Raw genomic sequence first — 21,625 nt, 5'->3', positions numbered from 1 at the left:
ATGTTACTATGTTAATAGTCACATATAATATTGATACAGGTTGAAACTCACCATGAGTATTACATGTTAGCTCTTAGTTTGTGTGCAACTTTCCGGGTGTCGGATGGATGGTTTCTGCAGGGCCATTCATCCATTATTCCATGAAAGTTGCTCACTAACTAAGAAGGGGGGGAGAAGGGAATATTATATTATTTCTTATTAAGTCGATATTGGAATCCACTTCCAAACAAATATTGATGTCTATACAGGTACAGGAATCAGCCTATCTAATGTTGGGGAACAAATTAAAAATAGTATAGTAATTAGCCTAGGAACAGTTCACTGGAATTTATTTTATCTGGGTGTGACAACAAACAGCTTCGGACTGATAGGGTCATTGTCTAACAGATTGATTTTGTTCATTTTGTTTTGAGTTTTGTGTCAACCTGACTGTGTTTTACCTTCACATTATCCAGGGGGGAAGAGGGTAATTACCTACGAAGGGAGACCGTTTGGGGAATTTGAACATTTTGGGATTTTTTGAGAAAAAAGAAAAAAGTGAACGTTTTTTTTGGAAAAATAATTTTGGTCATTTATAAAATATGAATTATGTCTGGGGAATATTTAATTCCCCAGAAGGGGGGTCTGATGTATATTTTGATAGCTTATGCCTCTCAAACTATGTCATAATTGTACACATAACACTTTGGCTTATAGGAGGTCCCAATGAGTGAAGAGTTAAGCCTAGGGACACTTGGGGATGGTCAGCTTACAAACAGCTGTGAGTTCTTCCTGTCATATATAGTAGGCTCAGTGACTTTTATCACTCAGGAGTCCTTTTACAGAAAGACCCCTGTGGTGACTGATTGCTGACTCTGTGGTAGCTTGTTGACTAAGCCTTGAGGGTCAACAACACACACACACACACACACACAGGAACAAGGCGACACCCACATGTTAAGAATGTATAAGACATGATGCAGGGAATCAGTAAGGAGAGAGATACAGAGAGAGAGAGACAAGGGGGGCCCTGCATGAGATGCAGGCCTCAATACGATGGAACGATGATATCTGTAACCTGTCTGTAACTGATTGCTGACCAATAAACGGAAATAAGGATTATGTGCCTGCTTGGAACTCCATATTCATTTCAACAAAGCAACTTAGTAAAATCTCCACAGAACCCTGAGGAAAAGACACATCACAATCATTAGTTCATCAAGCCTGGAATGTTTCCTTTTTCACATAGTCCTCCATTGTTCCTCTGTCCGAGTGCCTCACTCACATGTCCATGTTCACAAAATGTCATTTCGGAAAACAGTCCTTTCCCGGCTGTGTTGGGCCCCAAACCAACACATGCATATAATGTTCAGACATCAGAGTGCGGAACAGTCTACTGACTGTACATGTGGCTTGTATCGACCTCTCTTAGCCACCGTGCGATGTGATAAGTAGTGCACAACATGGTCCCACAGTAATCAGGTTCCGTAAAACACAGTACTACTTCTATGTCTGGTGAATCACATACCTGCATCTGCTGCAAGAGTTCTGCATCTTATTTCAAGTCCATATAATACTATTACTCAAATGCTCCTATGAGGTAATTCAAGTTTTCTCATGAGGGAATTGCACTTGTCCATATGATCAATTCATCACAACAATCCATGTCTTCCCTAATGGATGACTCGTCAGTATATTTAGATGGGACCATCATACTCTACATGTAGTTAAATACTATAATTACTGGTTACTGTGTAGATTATGGTTATTACAAATCATACATTAACCACTCCAGCCCTATATACATTTTTTCCATGTTGCCAATAACTAATTTACAAGAACAACACATTGTGAGCTCGTAGATCTGCTTATTTTACAGTTATTTTATAATTCAAAATGAGACATTCTGCTAAATTGACAGAGTTTCTTAAATACCGCCACAGCTAACACTAATTTACTATTAAGCCTACATTTGAATTCTGGACATTTACTTGTTACAGAGTATTCCTATATCGTGTATGTATAAGTAACACATTTTAGAACCTTTCTCCATCACTCATAATACTGTAATAATAGACTTATTTACACTCACCAGACTTCCCAGCTCGACCCGTCACAAGTGTGTCCACTCAGAACAGCTGCTGTCAATGGTGGGGGAGAAGAACGGGGCTACTTTCTGAACTGCCTATCCTGAAAAATGTCCCTTACTTGAATCTGATCTTAAGTTCCCTGAGGACCTCTCTAATCTTTCCACAAAAAATGCCATAGTGATATATTCTGTATAGCGACAAAAACGAAAGGTTCCTAGGAAAAACACAAACAGGGGTTCCTGTCTTGACTGGGTAAAAATACGATGACAGTTACAAACATTACCTATTGTGAGGAGTTACTTATTACCTATACATTTCATGCTTTGAGTATAATTTTGCCTATCTATTTAGTCCAAATATAGAAAGTGACAAAGCACAATTACACTCAACTTGCCGTGACTCTGGGAAATTGTTATATTGTCATTACATTTATAATAAGACGTAATAAGATAATATATATGACCATGATGATCAGCTAACCACGTTACTGTTTGTTAATTACTTTGAATACTCGGACCCTAAAACAACCCTACTATTAACCATTACTACTATCTAGCCTGCTATACTGCCAACAAGACAGCACTTACTGGGATGTGCGTACCGGTAGACCTGCTATTTTCTGAGACTGTCTGTCTGCCTGAGTCTGCCTCTGACAACTGCTAACTGCTGTCCTACTAACCATGGGTGGTGACACTTAACTGAAATACCAGGACGACATTCTTCATACTTACTTGTTCACAATGCCACATTTATACTAGGAAATCACCATTTGACTTTTTACAAAAATAGTATTTTCCGTTCATCCACACGTACGTGTCCACACACTTCCATATTCCATATTCCATATTCCACATTCCACATTCCACATTCCACATTCATACCTGCTGCTCGAGTCTTACGCGTTACCAGAACCTATGAATTAATCTCATATACAATTTGCTGTTTCACCATTCTCTTTTAATCTTCCCTGTGGGCTGTTTGGTCCCACCAGGAGAGAAAAGAAAGAAAATAACGGTGGACGCTGTCTGTATGATTTCCTATGCTATGATGAGGGACTGTTACCACTCGGAATATTACCATAAACTTTTAAATACGATGAGGGAATGTTACCACTCGGAATATTACCATCAACTTTTAAATACGATGAGGGAATGTTACCACTCGGAATATTACCATCAACTTTTAAATACGATGAGGGAATGTTACCACTCGGAATATTACCATAAACTTTTAAATATTGATGAGGGACTGTTACCACTCTAATTATAAGAATTCTAGTACTTTGTACGGCTGTATATCTAACGACACAGCCTCAAAATACAAAATGTTGTACATTGAGTCAAAACACTCTTACCCCAAAGTTCGTTTAGGTGTTGTCCCTGTCGGACCAGCATCTCAGATCCATATGCACAGCGCTATCATCTGAAAAAGAGAATGCTGACGGACAGTAGAAACACCCTGCTCGCAGCGCCATAATTGTGGTCGATTATTAATACTCATAACAGAGACTTTAAGAAATAATCGAGGTAGAGAGTGGACTGAACCAATGTCACGTTTATTACAAGGAACATGGTCTGTACCAGTCCAGGGAGGTGCACGGATGCCAGCCTCCCTAGCTGTAGAAATGAGTCTCTCTTATACACAATGAGGAAACACAAATACATTTGAGGTGTGGTCAGTGGTCAGTGGACATGGTCAAACATGGGTCTTGGGTAAGAATAGGTCATCTTGACAGGCAATCAACAGGTGGAAGCCAGTGTAGTATTCTCTCCCACTACAGCACGCACGCACGCACGCAAGCACGCACGCACGCACGCACGCACGCACGCACGCACGCACGCACGCACGCACACACACACACACACACACACACACACACACACACACACACACACACACACACACACACACACACACACACACACAGTGTCACACATACACACACACACACACACCATACTAACCCTGACCCATATATTAGTTATTATAACATATATTTTAGAGAATGCACCACTAATGGTGTGTGTAGAGAGTGTGATTCCCCTTGTCAAGTTGTCAGTATGGTATGTTCCCCACTAGAGACCTATCATTACTAGAAACCCATTGTGATGGCTCAATTTATAGATGGCCAAATATATCTATTGTGCACTTGGCAGCTTTCCATTCAATCTCATTCACAGCCACTTTTCACACCAATGTAACTCATTATATTGGACTACATGCTGTCAAATCCAACAGTTGACTTGACCCCCATGGACTGCGACTTCTATCTTTGTATCGTCAGCATAATTGTCTCCACCATGGCCGAAGGCATGAGGAGAGAGTATGTTTTGCACTCCGTCTGTCCGTCCGTCCGTGTGTGTGTGAGTCCGTCTGTTACCAGCTAATCTCCAGCACCGTTAACCCGGTCGATGCCAAATTGTGCACACCCACTCCCTGGGTGCCAACGATGAACCTCTGCCCCATTTTCCAGAACGGCCTGTAGTAGCGCTACCAGGAGGCCGACTTTTTTTGATATTACTCCTCCAGATTCTGTCCAGAAATCCCGCAAATTGTTACACACTATCTCTATAGTCAGTGTCCGAAATGTCATATTCCATCCTAATTGACTAACATTGACTTTCAAAGTTTGCAGGATTGGCCCGTTCTGAACAAAAAGCCTCAAATCATGAACGCAGTGTGCAATTTACGTGAAATATTTCACACACTTTCCTATAGGCTGAGGAATATATCCCAACCTATATCCCACCCTTTTCACATTGGCCTGTTATAGCGCCACCAACAGGTGGCCTCAACCTGACCTGCCCTGGTGGAGAACTGTCCCCGGAGGGGCACTTTTTCTAGTTATAATCTGTACTTGTAACTATTGCCCTTATATTTAGCACATATATGTATAAGACCATTTAGACTATCATCTCTGTTAGAGTGGACTAAAGAACTGTCTGAGATTGGGGCTCAGGGGTCAGGTGCCCCGTTGGGCTGTTGGTCAGGCCAGGAGGCTTGGCTATACTAATCTGTAATGCTGTTCTCTCTGCGCAAATCTTCATCAATACATTGTAAACACCCTGACTGCATATTATATTTTCCATAAGACCAATCATGGATGTTACCAGTAGTTATGTTCCTATAGGGTGTACCAAAATCTCCTGGAGGGGGGCGTCAACATATGTGTCACGTGGTAGCGGCCGCCATACTTGCTGGCTGGTTTGTTTACATTGAGCGACTATCCGTGTGCTTGTATACGTTCTTTTTTTAAACTGGTCTCACAATGGTGCAGACTTGCTCAGTAAATAAGTGCCACAGCAGGTCACGTCGAGGAAATGAGCCAGAAAACGGAATTAGATGTTCAGCTTTCCAGCATGGAGACGGCATCAAGGAACCCAGATTGACGAGTTTACAAAAAGACGTAGAATGGCTTGGATCGGCGCACAGGCGCAGAGACATAACGTTCAACAAAGTATCTAAGCACAGCCGTGTTTGTTCACAACATTTTCCTTGTCCTTGTAATGTATTTGGGCCCGACGTTCTTTCTATCCATCCTGGTGTTTGTTCACTATGTTGTCGCCAAGAACGAGCTCAATATTTACAAAAACATACCACCGTCACTCTATTCTGAGTGATGTGGGCTAGAATTGAATGCCCACGAGAGGGCCGTCCCTAGCTTTTCAGACGCCGCCCTCCTCTTGGTGACGTACACGTTTTCACACGCTATAGAACATGCAAGGTGACGTGACCCGGCTGAACAGAGCCATTTGTTTCAATAATGACATTGTCCACTTTAAATTACACTCACTGATCCACAGAGGACCTGGCACGTCGAGGCCAACTTTAAACTAATTTCACCCAATTTAACGTGAAACAGGGCGGACACACAAAATCAGCCAATCAATAGGCTGACCAGCTAATCAATCATCCTCCACCTGGCCAATCAGTATGATTACCTGACCACTAAAGCAGCCCGCTGCCCCAATATCCAACCGTCCGTTTGGTGGCTATGGGTTAATGGGAGTGGACATCTATGGATGCATTAGTGTCTATTTAACACAAGCAATATCGAATAGAGTTTGTTTATTTGTCTGTCTGTCTGTGTGTGCGTGCGTGCGTGCGTGCGTGCGTGCGTGCATACTCCAGATGGTGAGTGCTGCAGTCGCATTGATGATTCCTTCCAAGTTGGAGGCAATGCTGACAGGCTGGACTGTGGGACTGGACTGAGCCACTAGCCAGCCCAGGACCTCTGCCACACAGAGGCACGTCTCATTCTTCTTAACTCTTAATAAGAACATCCACCAATGAGGCGACACAAACCCTCTCCCCTCTGCCTGCGCTGCCTCCATATCAATATGGATGCCGGCATAATCGCCACTAATTATATAGACTGGAAGGCATGCAAGAGCATTAAGGGTAAGGATGGCAGCATAGGCCAAAAAACAGTGAATAAAACATGTTGTGAGAGGAGAAGAGCAGAGATCCAGAAGACTGAACAGCTCACAGTTCATACAGCAGATTTAAGTTAAAACAGCCTCAAACCTTTTGTATATGTTATTAGAATGGCTTATTCTTCATGGAAAATTAATTACAATAGTGTCAAACCTCAAATTAAATATGTACTGTATGTGCCCAACATTTGTCGAGGACAAGACAAAAAAAAGATTTTAAACAATTTATTGTTTGGATGCATAATAGACATGATACAAATTCAAAGTTCCGCAAAGAGGATTAAGTAGAGTGACAGGGTAATTACAACTTATTACATCCATCAGTTGATGTGTCAATGAGGCATGGAATGAATGATGACAGAGCAGTTGTTCCCTCTCAGCACAGAGGTGCATCACTGTCACCCTGCATGTACAGTAGGCTATGTGATGGCGAAAGGGCTTCAGAAAGGAAAACAAATGAAACACTGACAATGTGTTGAGGTAAACATGAGCGCCATAAACCCCCACTCTGGGTGTACTGTAGGTGTGTGGCAGCAGAATTACAACACACCAATAACTATCCTCGCCGGTTGGCTAAGCAGCCAGAGAGCTAAAAATCATGTTTACAAGGGACAAAAATAAATAATGAATCATTACCCACAAAGCCTCAGGACACGCTGATTTTTTTTTCTCTTTTTGACTCTTCTCCATGTCCCTATTTTTGGCTCTAACAGCTGCCGGATAGAAGCTTTTTCCGAGCCTATAGAGCCCTGGGGCTTTGAGAGACACTTCAAGCACTTTCCATGCTTGTCTTCCATGAGTATTTTATCCCCCCACAGGCATCTGGCAGCGTCAGGGGGCTTCCTATGGTATGCTCACTCAGCTGAATGCAACACCTTCCTAAGGACTCGATGCTCACTCAGCTGAATGCAACACCTTCCTAAGGACTCGATGCTCACTCAGCTGAATGCAACACCTTCCTAAGGACTCGATGCTCATTCAGCTGAATGCAACGCCTTCCTAATGACTCGATGCTCACTCAGCTGAATGCAACACCTTCCTAAGGACTCGATGCTCACTCAGCTGAATGCAACACCTTCTATAAGGACTCGATGCTCACTCAGCTGAATGCAACACCTTCCTAAGGACTCGATGCTCACTCAGCTGAATGCAACACCTTCCTAAGGACTCTCACTCAGCCGAATGCAACACCTTCCTAAGGACTCTCACTCAGCTGAATGCAACACCTTCCTAAGGACTCTCACTCAGCTGAATGCAACACCTTCCTAAGGACTCTCACTCAGCTGAATGCAACACCTTCCTAAGGACTCTCACTCAGCTGAATGCAACACCTTCCTAAGGACTCTCACTCAGCTGAATGTAACACCTTCCTAAGGACTCTCACTCAGCTGAATGCAAGGACCCGATGCTCACTCAGCTGAATGCAACACCTTCCTAAGGACTCGATGCTCACTCAGCTGAATGCAACACCTTCCTAAGGACTCGATGCTCACTCAGCTGAATGCAACACCTTCCTAAGGACTCGATGCTTACTCAGCTGAATGCAACACCTTCCTAAGGACTCGATGCTCACTCAGCTGAATTCCAACACCTTCCTATAAGGACTCGATGCTCACTCAGCTGAATGCAACACCTTCCTAAGGACTCGATGCTCACTCAGCTGAATGCAACACCTTCCTAAGGACTCGATGCTCACTCAGCTGAATGCAACACCTTCCTAAGGACTCGCAGGTCCTGAGAGTGGCCACTAAGCTGGTCTGGCAATTAACATTACATTACATTACATTACATTACAGTCATTTAGCAGACGCTTTTATCCAAAGCGACTTACAATAAGTGTATTCAACATAGGTAGGGAACAAAAACTACTAATCACCAGAAGTCTTTAGTGCATTTTCTGCAAAAACAAGCAACCAAGAGTATACCTAGCGCTAAGGTAAAAGTGCAATATATCAGCTACCTATTTCCTTAACCAGATGAGACAAAATAGCTAAATCAAATGAGCATGAGCTAAAACAATTAAGTGTATCGACTAAACAAGATCCAATAAACAATACAACAATAGAAAACAAGCGTTCGTACAACTAGTTAACAACAAGTAGGTCAGGCAGAGAGGAAGGGTAGTGTTTCCTGAAGAGGTGGGTTTTCAACCTGCGGCGAAATATGGGCAGTGACTCTGCTGTCCTAACATCAGTGGGGAGTTCATTCCACCACTGTGGGGCCAGAACAGAAAAGAGTCGTGACCGTGTGGATCGGCCAGAAGGACCCTTGAGTGACGAGGCAATCAGTCGCCCCGAGGTGGCAGACCGAAGTGGTCGGGCAGGGGTGTAGGCATCGACCATAGCCCGGAGGTAGGAAGGAGCTGTTCCTTTCACTGCCCTATAGGCTAACACCAGGGTTTTGAACTGGATGCGGGCCGCTACGGGGAGCCAGTGTAGAGAACGGAGAAGGATGGTTGTGTGGGAGAACTTGGGGCGGTTGAACACCAGACGAGCCGCAGCTTTCTGAACAAGCTCCAGAGGTCTGATGGCAGATGCCGGAGCACCAGCAAGGAGGGAGTTGCCGTAGTCCAGGCGGGAGATGACGAGAGCCTGGATGAGCACCTGGGCTGCCTTCTCCGTGAGGAAGGGGCGAATCCTCCTGATGTTGTAGAGGAGGAATCTGCAGGACCTTGTCACTGATGCGATGTTTGCCGAGAACGTCAGTTGATCGTCCAGGGTCACACCCAGATTTTTCGCAGTCCGAGTTGAGGTCACCACAGCATTATCAATGGTGATGGCCATGTCTCGGTGCGGACAGCCCTTCCCCGGGAGGAACATCAGCTCGGTCTTGTCCAGGTTGAGCTTCAGGTGGTTTGTCGACATCCACGCCGAGATGTCAGCCAGACAAGCAGCAATGCGTGCCTCCACTTGGGTATCAGAGGGGGGGAATGAGAGGATCAGCTGGGTGTCATCGGCATAGCAGTGGTAGGAAAAGCCATGGGAGTGGATGACAGCACCCAGAGATGTAGTGTAGAGAGAGAAAAGAAGAGGACCCAGAACCGAGCCTTGGGGAACCCCAGTTGTGAGCCTGTGTGGTTCTGACACAGACCCTCTCAGCATCACCTGGTAGGAGCGACCCGTCAGGTAGGATGCAAACAGGGAGAGTGCAGAGCCTGAGACACCCATCCCCTCGAGGGTGGAGAGGAGGATCTGATGGTTCACCGTGTCGAACGCTGCAGACAGGTCCAGGAGTATCAGGACGGAGGAGAGAGAGTTCGCTCTAGCGGCATGGAGCGACTCCGTCACTGCCAGCAGGGCAGTCTCTGTCGAGTGACCCACTTTGAACCCAGACTGGTTGGAGTCCAGGAGGTTGTTCTGGTGGAGATAGGAGGACAGTTGTTTAAAGACAGCACGTTCAAGAGTTTTAGATAGGAAGGATAGAAGGGAAACCGGTCTGTAGTTCTTGATCTCAGAGGGGTCAAGTGTCGGTTTCTTCAGGAGGGGGGTGACTCTGGCAGTCTTGAAAGTAGAGGGAAAGTAGCCAGATGTCAGAGAGGTGTTAATAAGGTGGGTTAAGAAGGGAAGAAGTTCAGGTGCAATAGACTGCAACAGAGTGGATGGGACCGGGTCCAGAGAGCATGAGGTGGGGCGACTAGAGGTAACAAGGAGAAGGACCTCGTTAGGGGAGAGGGGAGAGAAGTGGGATAGAGAGAGGATGGGGGATGGGGGATTTGAGATCTATCATCTCAAATCCAATGCTTTTTTGTGAGGGTACCTACAGTATACATACCCTAGGCCAGGGGTTCTCAACGTTTTTTAGCTGGGGACCCCCGGAAATGCTTTGGCCATGTCTCGCGACCCCCGGCCCGCCCCCCTCCCCGGGGATGCACGGACCAAACAAGTGAGAGGTTGAATATCATTGTGAACACAAGTGCCAGCACATCAGAGCAGGTCATCCCTTCTGGACCGGCTGCTTTCCTGATGTTCGCCCCTGTTAGCACCCTGTCAGCACCCTGTCAGCACCCTCCACACGTAACTCTCTCCTGATGTTGGCCCCTGTCAGCACCCTCCACACGTAACTCTCTCATCCTGCAGTGATCACCGATCCATTTCTGCCAGGTGCTGGGAGGGATGTTTGCCTCGAACTGACCACAGAATGTCGGAAGCAAGCCAGCTGTGTGGCATGAGAAAAAAGACAAGACAAAAAGCAATCAGAATCATCGTTTTAACCAAATTCTACATGTTGAGTAGTATATGACTCGTAGTATGACTCGTTTTATCCTGTGTCCACATGGGAGGGGCGCACTTTGATTATTTTGCCCTAGGAGCCACATTGCCTCACACCCAGGTGTGTGTGTGTGTGTGCGCCTTGCTCCGACGCTCCGTGCATGTGAGCGGATGGCCTGTAGAGGAGAGGAGAGGAGAGGAGAGGAGAGGAGAGGAGAGGAGAGGAGAGGAGAGGAGAGGAGCAGCTTTGATCTCTGCTTTGAAGAGAACAGGAAAAGCTGGTAATTGACTCCCACTCTCTCTTGACTCTTTATTAATTATTTTGTTTTAATCTGAGGAAGGAAAGAACAAAGAATCATATCCTGCTGTCATGAAGTATGACAAGCTACACACACGCATGCACACGCACACACACACACACACACACACACACACACACACACACACACACACACACACACACACACACACTCACATGCACGCATGCAAGCACGCAAACGCACACACACACACACACACACACACACACACACACACACACACACACACACACACACACACACATAGCCTGTATACATGTATATGGTGGCAAAACGCGACTGCTCAGTGCGTCCAGGAAAATAATAATTTAGGAGAGGCTGCAGTGTTGAACCAGTGACCTCCATACTGGACTCTTCCAATCTTTCAGATGGTATCTCTCTCTCTCTCTCTCTCTCTCTCTCTCTCTCTCTCTCTGCATAATTCCTCTTCGTACGCCCAGGTCACCTCCTCTCCTCATAAATCTGGCAATCTGTCTGAGAACAGCTACTATTAATATCCATATACAAATGGCATGTATGTATACTAGAATTTCGCGGGCCTTTGGCCCGCTCATCCTAGCTCCCTGCACGTCGCAAATCAGAGGAAGGAAATTGTGAGAGCAAAGGTAGACAAAGTCACAACATGTAGTTCTCAGTGTATTTTTAATGGAGTCTGAGTGTTTTTTTAGGAAAGAATGTTAATGTTAACAGTGAATGTGTAGTAAAAGAAGCTGCAGTGCCATGAGGTTGCACAGATTTGGCCAGTAGAGCCTGCAGAATGGGATCATCATCATCTTCAGTGATGTAGTTCAATCAGAAATGGGATTTGTGAGAATGCAACAGCCTATACATTGCAGAGGCTGCAGAATTGGGGAAACAGAGAAGGTAGGGATAAAGTATACATTGAGACATCTCCACCAGGTATGTTGTGAATGGAATGACAATGCTATGTCTATGTTTGATTATCAGTTATGTAGACTAATCAACAATGAGACTTGTAAGAATGCAACAGCCTTACGTTGATGGGGATGGTTTGGGGAAGACGCAGTTGTCGTGGAAAGGCCAACTTAGCAAAGGAACAATTGTATTTGGCAGCTGATCCAGAGGAGGGCGTGGAGGAGTGGGGTGATGTGGAAGGGGTGTTTGTGTTTCTGGTTCCAGAGATTGTCATGGTTGAGCCTGCAGAAAAGGAGACACAGATAAGGGATGAATCAACCACACAATGTGACATGTCCACCACAGATCATGTGAAAGGTAGTGATATTTCTGGAAAGTGTTAATCCGTGTTAGCAGCAGTTATGTATTATTCAGAAATGACATATGTAGAAATGACATGTAGCAATGCAACAGCCTTACCTCAATGGGGATTGTAGGGCCAGGAAGAACAGCGCGAAGCAAGTCTCGAAAAACCACATTGGCAGTATGATGTTCCGGCTGTCCTTTCTGCTTTATGGCATAGGTGAGAGCTTCTGGGTTACCTGTCCTTGAGCTGGCAACATAAAGCTGTCCGTGACTGAAGACAGGGGACGAAAGCCAGACCCCCACTCTTGTAAGTGTCTGGCCTTGGGATTTATTGATGGTGGTGGCAAAAGCGGTGCGGACTGGAAACTGTCGTCTGGCCCACTCAAAGTAGGAATGTCTAGGATCAGGAATGAACTTGATTCGAGGGATCAGGACTTCCTTTTGTGTGGCTGCAAGTTTGCACAGCAGCAGTTTGTTGTTGAGGGTTCTCAGGAAAAACAGTTTGGTGCCATTGCAGAGTCCGTCTTTGGGGCTGATGTTGCGCAGTAGCATCAAGGGCATTCCTGGCTTGAGGGTGATGAGGTGCCTGGGAAATCCATTGGGGCAGATGGTGTTGAGGTATTCCACGTTGAACCACATTCTGTCTTGGTAGTTCTCCAGGGTGTATGTGTAGTGGGACAATGTGATAGTTGTATTAGAGTTATTGAGGTGAAAGTGTAGATGTGAGTGTAGTGCGTTGGTTACCTGTGGTTTCTGCTGTGGCCATTGGCTGTGTTGTAGCCATCATGTGCTGCTGTTTGTCCAGGTTATGCTGAGCTGAGAAATGAAGATGGGAGTGTATGTGACTATATCTTCAGTACATGTAGGTATAACATACACACATATGCGTAATGCATTGAGGCAGAGGGCAACATATCTGAGGCCTTACCTCTGGTCCGTCTCACTCTGTCACGTGTTTGCTCCCGCCTGCGCTGACCTGGGTATGGATGTCAGTAGGGTGTGTAGACACAGAGGTACAAAATGTTATCGACATGTTATGCAGAGATATGTAGATAGATGTCTCTATACAGTGTGTCAGGATGCTCGGTACCAAGCAGTAAGGTTATCTGAATAACAGAAGTCAGTACCTCTGGCCTCAGCCACGTCCAATGAAGGTGTGTTGGCCATTTGTGGAGGAGTGCTGCCCTGGTGTTGAGCTGTGAAGTGATGTGTAGAGAGATAGTATGAGTCATGTAGAGCACAGGGTGTGAGTGTAGTGTACACAATTAATGTAGGTTATGTGATGAAGATACTGCAGTATCTGTGGAGAAAGAAACAGCAGTGTATTGCATTGTGCAATGTGCTGTGCAAAGTGTAGTTTTGAGCAAGTTTACCTGGTACATGTTGTGCTGCAGCTGCTGGAACCAAGCGTTGTGTTGGGGCTGTTGGCGTGTGAGTGGCGTGGGAGGGTCCATGTAGTAGTTCAGCTGCTTGATGCATGCATTTGCGTGTAGCTGTTGGCGATGGATGTTTTGCACAGTATGTGAGTGTAGTGGACACAATGCAGTACGGGTAAATTTGAGTGCAACATATGTGAATGCATTACCTCTGGTGTCATGCAGGTGCAAAGTAGGGGTGTGGAGCAGTCGTGGTGTAGTCGCGTCATCAAGGCGTTCTGCTGTGAAGTGAGACAATCATCATCAGCGGTTGTCAACATAATAAGTTGTGCTGCTATGACATGGTGCTGTGTGATGGGTCCCTGCCGCCACACAGTAAATAGAAAGGTGTCAGTGTACTGGGTACCTGTGGGCTGGGTGTCTTCCAATGAGCGGGTGTGTGTGTGGCCACATAGAGTGTCGCGAGCAGGGTTGTGGTGGAAGTTTGGATCCTCATTGCGTTGTTCTGTGGAGTGTGATTGGACTAGCCTGGCTAATAAGCCAGACTAATATCACACAACACTGTCGCGGTATATTAGTCTGGGCTGGCTCCACTTGGATTTCATTTCCCGGGGGGCGGGTTCCTCTTTGACGCAATTGGTCAGAGCTACTGTCAGTCAAAGGTCTCAAGCATTGAACGTCACTGTACCAAAGCCCGCCCATATTGCATTCCGTGTCCCGATTGGTCCGACCTGTTCTCGGTTGTAGGAAAGAGGCGTGCTACTGAGCCTCGCCAGACCGTAATCCGCTGGTAGGCAATTTTTTTTTGCCAACGGCTGATTCGGTCTGGTTTATTAACCAGGCTATGATTGGAAGGTTGTTAGAGCACATGTACCTTGTGCGGATGGTGCTGTACATTGTGCGGATGGTGCGTGGTGTTGTCTGGCAGCTGTGTGCAAGCGTATTTGGGTGGCGTTTGCCGTTCGGTATCCAAGGGATGATGTGCGTTTCTTCGGCATGGCTTTGTATGTAGCTGAAGTGGTTGAAAGAAGTGTTTTCTGCATTGACGACAAATTATGAAATTATAGTTATGGTATGAGGCTAATAATGGCGTTTTTGGCAACAGCGGAATTGTTAGCAGCCCTCATTTTCAGCATTGACAACATGAATACAGAATTGGGTGGCAATAGCTGTTGTACATGAGACATGGCGGCGTGTTATTATGCTTGTAATGATGCTAGTGTTATTATTAATATTGTTATTGTCATGATGCTATTTGTAAGAGCGTAATTGGCAACAGCCCAATTGTTAGCAGCCTGTATTGTTAGCAGGCGTTATTTTCAGCATTGCCAACATAAATGGAGAATTGTGTGGCAATAGCTGTTGTACATGAGACATGGCATTATCAGCTGTTGATGCTGTTGATGCATCAACAGAATCATAACGTGGCTATGATTCAGGAAGCTTATCTGTTTTTGTTTTTGTTTTTTTTGAACGTCGTATAAAAGCATATAAGTATGCGGACGTCTGAGGTTTATAACAAACCAAACCGTTTGAAAATCGGTTGTAAATTGAGCAAGTTATGGTCATTTAAGAGTACATCATAGACACAATGTTATGTGGGCCGAGGTAAGATGGCCGCCACGTAACGACGTCGCTCTCCATTGGCCAACAGCGCGGGTGAGCTATCTAGAGTTTATATATATATCTATGGTTATGATGCTATTAATAATAGCATTAGCAGCTGTTTATGTAGTTGTTATGCTATTAATAATAGCATTAGCAGCTGTTTTTCAGTATTGACACACGTAGCAAGCACACACAATACACACACACGCGCACGCACCCTGAAGTTGTAGTTAGTTACCTGTAATGGTGGAAAGAGCCGTAGTCGTCGTGTCCAAGTGAGTAGTGAAACTGCTGTGAAGAAGGGTGTCGTGGTCGAGGGGGACACCGAGACGCAATGCAATGCAATGCGAGAGTCCGTCCCGCGCGCAATTGTCGTCTTTTCATGAATTAAACTGTGTATGTAATCGCGCCGGTTCCATAAGAATCAGTCTGTGTGAGTGTGTGTGCGGTGTGTGTATGTGTGCGCAATCGCGCCGCTCTCCATCCAAGTTAGAATCAGTCTGTGTGAGTGTGTGTGCGGTGTGTGTGTGCGCTCGCGGTAGGTGTGTGTGTGTAGCGTGTAACGTCCGGTGGTGCAACCGGATGTGAAATACGTAACAAAAGCTGTCGTGGGTCACGTGGTGGGCTTTGAGCAAATGGGAGAGGGAATGTAGTGTTGCCAGGTCCTTTGCCAGGTCCGCGTATTGTAAGCGAGTGGTAGTGTGTGTAAGTAGCGTGTTGAATGGCATTTTTTCTGTGCTTGTTTTCATAGACGTGGCAATAAATTAGCAACAGTAGCCAATGGGAAAAAAGGATGCAGTGTTGCCAGGTCCGCGAGTTTTAAGCGTGTTGTAGTGTGTGTGAGGAGCGTGTTGTTTTCTGGGCTTGTTTGCATAGACCTGGCAACAGTGTTCCGTGGCCCGTGTGTGAGTGCGGGGGTGTCGGTGCTAGTGGCGTGTTTGTGTTTATTATTGATATTGATATTGTTTGTGAGTCTGGACGGGAGCCGGCTTTAGTGGCAGTGCAATGACAATTTTTCCGCGGGTGGTGTTGAGTGTGGGCGTGCGGCGCGACATGAGGAGATAGCCGTGGATCGACGCGGAGGGTAAGTCTGTGACGTCTTTAGTGTGTTGTTGCAGTGTGTGTTGCAGCGTGTTGCAGCGTGTCAGTGACGTAGTAGCTGGTGACTTTGGCTCCCTTTTCCTGGTTTGGGTACACCTTTTGGGTACACCTTTTCAAATGTATAATAGATGTATATTTCATTATATTCATCCATCCATCCGTCCTCTCTTGTGGGTCATTGAAGGTTACATCCTTCATCTGCCTGCCTTCACCAAACAATGTCAATGCTTGACCTTTACGCACACGCACGCGCAAACACACACGCACAAACGCGCGCACACACACACACACACACACACACACACACACACACACGCGCGCACGCGCACACGTGCATGCTCCCTCTCTCCAGCAAGTGTGCAGATAAAAGCTGCTGTGAGTCCTTCGTGTACAGAACCCCAAATGTCACCAGGTTCTTCTGACACACTCTTTGTTCACCGACTGAAATTAGGTCAGCGTATCTCTCTACTCTTCTGTCATCCCTCTCTTCACCACTTATACAACTCAAACATCCGCTGCTCCTCCCCTCTTGAAAGTTTCACTTATTTGCGCGCGCGCATGGAAGATAATTGCCCCCGAATGTGGAACTGAGATACATTTAAGAAAAACTAAACAGACACAAAGTCCTCATTAAATGTTGCCTCATTAAATTGTGCTTTCATCACCTTAAGGGGGGAGAATAACTAAATAAAAAGAAATAAACACTAATGGGGGGAGATGAAGCAGAAATAAGTGTCTGCAGTGAAAAGTGTGATCGGCAAACGGAAATGACAGATTTTGACAAAAAAAGGTGATTTTTAATTTCCGACCGTAGGCCGCATTTACTATGAAAACCTGCATCTCCCGTCCGTTAGTCACCCCACGCCTCCATATATGGTCACCGTGACATCACGCCTCACACCTCGTGACATCACGCCTCGTGAGACACGTCACGCCACCATATATGACCATCTGCAAACAACTCGGCTCACTTCGTTCGAGTTGTTTGCAGATGGAAAAGGACTAATAATAATTGACGTATGGGATGATGATACCGATGCCGAATTAATTAATTAAATTAAAGTGCGTCTGGCGATCCAGTGTGACTTTTACTTGTGCCTGCGAAGTGCAAGCATAAGGCGTCCTCCAACTAAAAAAATGGTAGGTTAAAAATAAAATGTATTAAATCCTCCACGAGGACAGATGGGTATAGAAATCGCGCACGCGTGCATGTGCGGGGGCGGCCGCTATGGATCTCGCTTGCAGCGCCACCTACAGGTAGGTCCCAACCGGCACTGTTTGAAGAGATCAAATCAAAATTCCATCATGCTTTAAGTAGCATACATGTGACATATCAAACTAGAGGGTTTTCATGATTCTGAATCGCACTTTGGTGATTTGTTGTATATATTTTATAGGTACTTTGAGGTGTATCATGGATGTTTTATTTTCTGTTCTATCATGTGACATGTTCGATGTAGTATTGAAGTGTAATTTTATTTCTGCCTCTTGGCCAGTTCCCACTGGAGACGCAGTCTCAATGTGTTTTAACTGATTAAATAAAGGTTAAATAAAAAATAAATAAATAACACATGCAAGTTAGCATCCGGCAGTTTCCAAAATGTCCGGGTTCACATTCTGGCAAGTGGACTAGTTGAAGATTTGAGTTTTGACTAATTTCTGAGTCAAAACTCAAACTTTTTTGCTCTCCTGTAAACTTTCCATGTGCGCAATGAGCGACACGTGTAAAAAAAATAATAATAATAATTATGAAGATGCTTGTGTATAGGCTTGTTTAATACTCATTTTTCCATAATCACGATTTTTCAGTCAAATAATTGTGCTTCACAATATTATTCTCAAAAATGTAATTTTCTAGTGCTAGCGGCCGTCCCGTCCCACCGGCTGTATTACTGCCATTCCTTTCCCATACATTAGCCTATACCAACTTTTATTGTAATCATTTTAGCCCTAATAAACTAGTTGTTATTCGATACAACCACCTCCTCTAACCACCGTGAACAAACTCACAGGTTTGGGCTGCTATATTCAAAATTAAACAGTTATTCTCCATTAAAGCACTCTGGCAAACAACTTAGATTTTCTTCTTTATAAAACATGTGATCATATGTGTGCATGTGCTTGAGTATAGTTGTCGTGTTATTTATGGGTGTGCGAGATTTGTACTCATAATGGGAGAAATTATATATTGGGTCAGATTGATTGGAGATATATGCAGCTCTCTAGAGTGGGAGAGCTTCAGGTCCCCACATTCCATTCTACATACAGACCGGTGGATTCGGGGGTTTTACGGCCTCTTCTTGTTGTAAGGGAGGATTTATGACACCTTCTCAGAGGAGAGACTCACTAGGCTGGGCACATGTCAATGTGGAATAAGTAACTTTAATCTTTAATTCCTTTTCAATTGTTTAATGTGTTCAAATAACCAATCATATATTGGGTTGGTAAAAAGCCTAAATAATAAATATGTGATAGTCTAACAGCTAAGGTCAGCGGTGCAGGCAGGAAGCTGACTGCATCACAAACTGCCTCTCAGAAGAGAAAGGCAGGAAGTTCAGTGGCTTCTGATTGGCTTACAGTGTTAGCATGGAGGTGTGACTTTTGTCAGGGCTTGCATTGACTATTCTCTGTAGCACAATATTAGACCAGATTCACCAATACCAACGAACGTGATACATGTAGCAGGCAGAGGCCAGCGGTATGTATAAATGCTATATATATAATTGTGCATTATTCATAATCAATGTAATATGATGTTTAGATGTAACCAAGTGTTATATGTGTTTCTTGTCTCCCGATTGTTTAATGGCAATTAATTAATTAATGTAGATTTAAAACCACATAATGTGTGATACACCTACCACACATAGTGTCATTTAGTGACACACTCTGAACTAAGTCTGAAACCCATCAAGGAAGCCTGAGAACAGGGCCGATTCTGGTCAGCTTAGAGTGTTAAATAACAGCTAGAATTCCTAACCAGCAGAGCAGGGTAGAACCACAGACCAATAGGACAGAGCTCCAGGGTACTGAATTCATCTTGCGTTGGGGGAAGTGTGAACAGAACGTGTGAATGTATGTTGTAAGTGTTTATGATTAATATGAATTAATAAAAACCCTATAAAATGCACGTTTGAGTTCATGCTAGATAAGCTATTATTGGAACATTTAGTTCACAACTGTGCGTATTAGTCTCTATGATCTGCCTACTGCAGGGCTGGTCGGAGCCCCGGCATAACATCGCCAAATAACCGAACAGTTTTAAATCGCTGCAAGCAGCGACTTATACTTTAAAGCGGAATACAGTTAAACATATTCGGTTTTAAAGTGCTGCGCTACTAAAATGCGCAGTTAGCTCAATAAGGCCACTACGAGGCCTACTGAAACCAAATTAAAGTAATTCGCCGCCGTGCGAAAGTTAATTCGCCGCCGTGCGAACAGTTTTAAACCATAGAGCCACTAAAGTGCCTAGTTTAAAACATAAAGAAAGTGCCGTACGTTGGGATCAGCATACAGCTCAATACGCGCCCGGGCAATTTAAGATATAATATAGTCTGAACCGAAACCGTTTGACATATTACAGTTTAAATTGCTACCGCGTTGTAAAGGGCTTTAAATTGGCAGTCACTAAAAGTATCTGCAATTTAAAGTTGTTTTAATTCAGAATATAGTTCAACTGCGACGGTTTGAACTTATTCGGTTTTAAAGCATTGCCGGGCTGTTTAACCATAAACAGCGTAGATCGGTGTATAGTCACTATAGTGACCACAATTTAAAACAAAGATAAATTACCGTGTGTTGGGACCAGCACACAGATTTGAATCGTACCACACTAATAACCACAAGATTAAATCAGACAGAATTGTGGCCGAGAGACGGCGCCCAGTTTGATTGTGGAGTTTAGTGTGGCTTGATTCAACTGAAATTTAAGCCGTGTGCGGAAGACAGCACATGTGTATTCGACGCCGCAGTTTTAGTATCCACTAAATCAAACTATAGGTCAGTGCCGTGACGGCATTCCGTTTGATTTGTGCTACTAAATAAATGCGACACCGTTAAATTGTTTTCATGTGGGTATGGGTCCACGTGAAGGCAACTGTTAAAACCGTGAGCCACAGAAGTGACTGCGGGTTTAACAAATAGTTTGGTGGTCATTGATCGATAGGGCAGAGTTCTAATCGACGGTCAGTTTAGGAAACTGATTATTAAGACTATTTGTAACCAAACATAAAGTTTTAATTGAGACCGGTTAAGACACCGGTCGTTTAAACCAAGAGAGGTGCTTTTATACTAAACACAATAAAGTATTTTCCTGCTGTGTGCTGTGCCAGCACCAAGAAACAGCAGTTTAGAGCATGTGAGGGGGGGGGGGTAGATTCCTCATTCTCACTGTCATGCAAATGTCCCAATGTGCTGAGACAGTGCAGGGGAAATCCGTTGGACCAGTCTGTCAGTCACTAAAGTGACAGGGGGACTGGTTTAATGATAAATGTTTAGAACAGAATAGAGTTTTAAACTCAGCGTTAAAGGTGATGTAATTGTATTACAATCAATAATGTTTAACGCTGCAAGCGTGCTTTGAAAGTGCGCATTAAAGAAATGGCGTGTCTATAATAACTGTTGCGTGACGCATCTAGCAAAACCTGTGACAGGTTTCCATTAGGCTATAGAGTTTGACCGCCCGCGGCCAATATAAATCTAGTAGTGACTACTAAAAATAAGGTTTATTTGGTTTATTTGGTATTGACAGGGGAGTATGGGCTTCTCTGAGTACAAATGGTTATAGACAGAATAACATAGAGAGTGTTACCATAACTATCCGCAACGAGACGAGGGACTTGACTAGATTGAGTTGCATGCTTATTGCTCTGTGACTGAGGTCAAAGGGCAATAAAAGACCGTGTCCCGAAATCGTGAAATCGAATCGTGAAATCGCGCCCGGTAAAATAGGCACAGTGACTGTGTCAGAAGTCCGCTAATTAAAGCTGGGCGAAAACTAACCATTTACTTTGTGAATGAATGAGTGTGAAGTCAATTAACCACTAACCCTGCCTCACTTATTTACTTACATACTGTTTGTTAGGGGGAGGGAACAGAGGGGGTGGAAAATGGCTTCCTTAAAGGAGCTGCAGGATGGCAGCTCTGTAACCAAAGCTATTTTCTATAATTTAGCATTTAGCTTGGAATTGTCCATTAAAGTGGGCGCAGTCTGCGAAATACCTGAAGAGCTTATTAAGCTGAAATTTGCTATGAGAGATGTGATGGACATGTCCACATGTTATACCA

The 21,625-nt window shown here is 44.6% G+C and overlaps 2 long non-coding RNA genes across 2 annotated transcripts; both read right to left on the bottom strand.

Moving 5' to 3' along the window:
* Window positions 1-11,764: 11,764 nt before the first annotated feature.
* On the bottom strand, window positions 11,765-12,454 carry LOC306922341. Its single transcript, XR_013789900.1, has 3 exons — window positions 12,369-12,454; window positions 12,031-12,191; window positions 11,765-11,872 (listed from the first exon to the last, which is right to left on the bottom strand). It is a non-coding gene; the product is annotated as an uncharacterized lncRNA (long non-coding RNA).
* Window positions 12,455-12,471: 17 nt separating this feature from the next.
* Window positions 12,472-13,450, bottom strand: LOC306922340. The gene is made up of 4 exons (XR_013789899.1): window positions 13,382-13,450; window positions 13,183-13,230; window positions 12,999-13,070; window positions 12,472-12,840 (listed from the first exon to the last, which is right to left on the bottom strand). It is a non-coding gene; the product is annotated as an uncharacterized lncRNA (long non-coding RNA).
* Between the last annotated feature and the right edge of the window lie 8,175 nt (window positions 13,451-21,625).

The sequence above is a fragment of the Electrona antarctica genome (assembly GCF_951216825.1).
Source record: "Electrona antarctica genome assembly, chromosome: 4".
NCBI classification, from domain to species: domain Eukaryota; kingdom Metazoa; phylum Chordata; class Actinopteri; order Myctophiformes; family Myctophidae; genus Electrona; species Electrona antarctica.
This window is presented reverse-complemented; position numbering and strand designations above follow the sequence as displayed.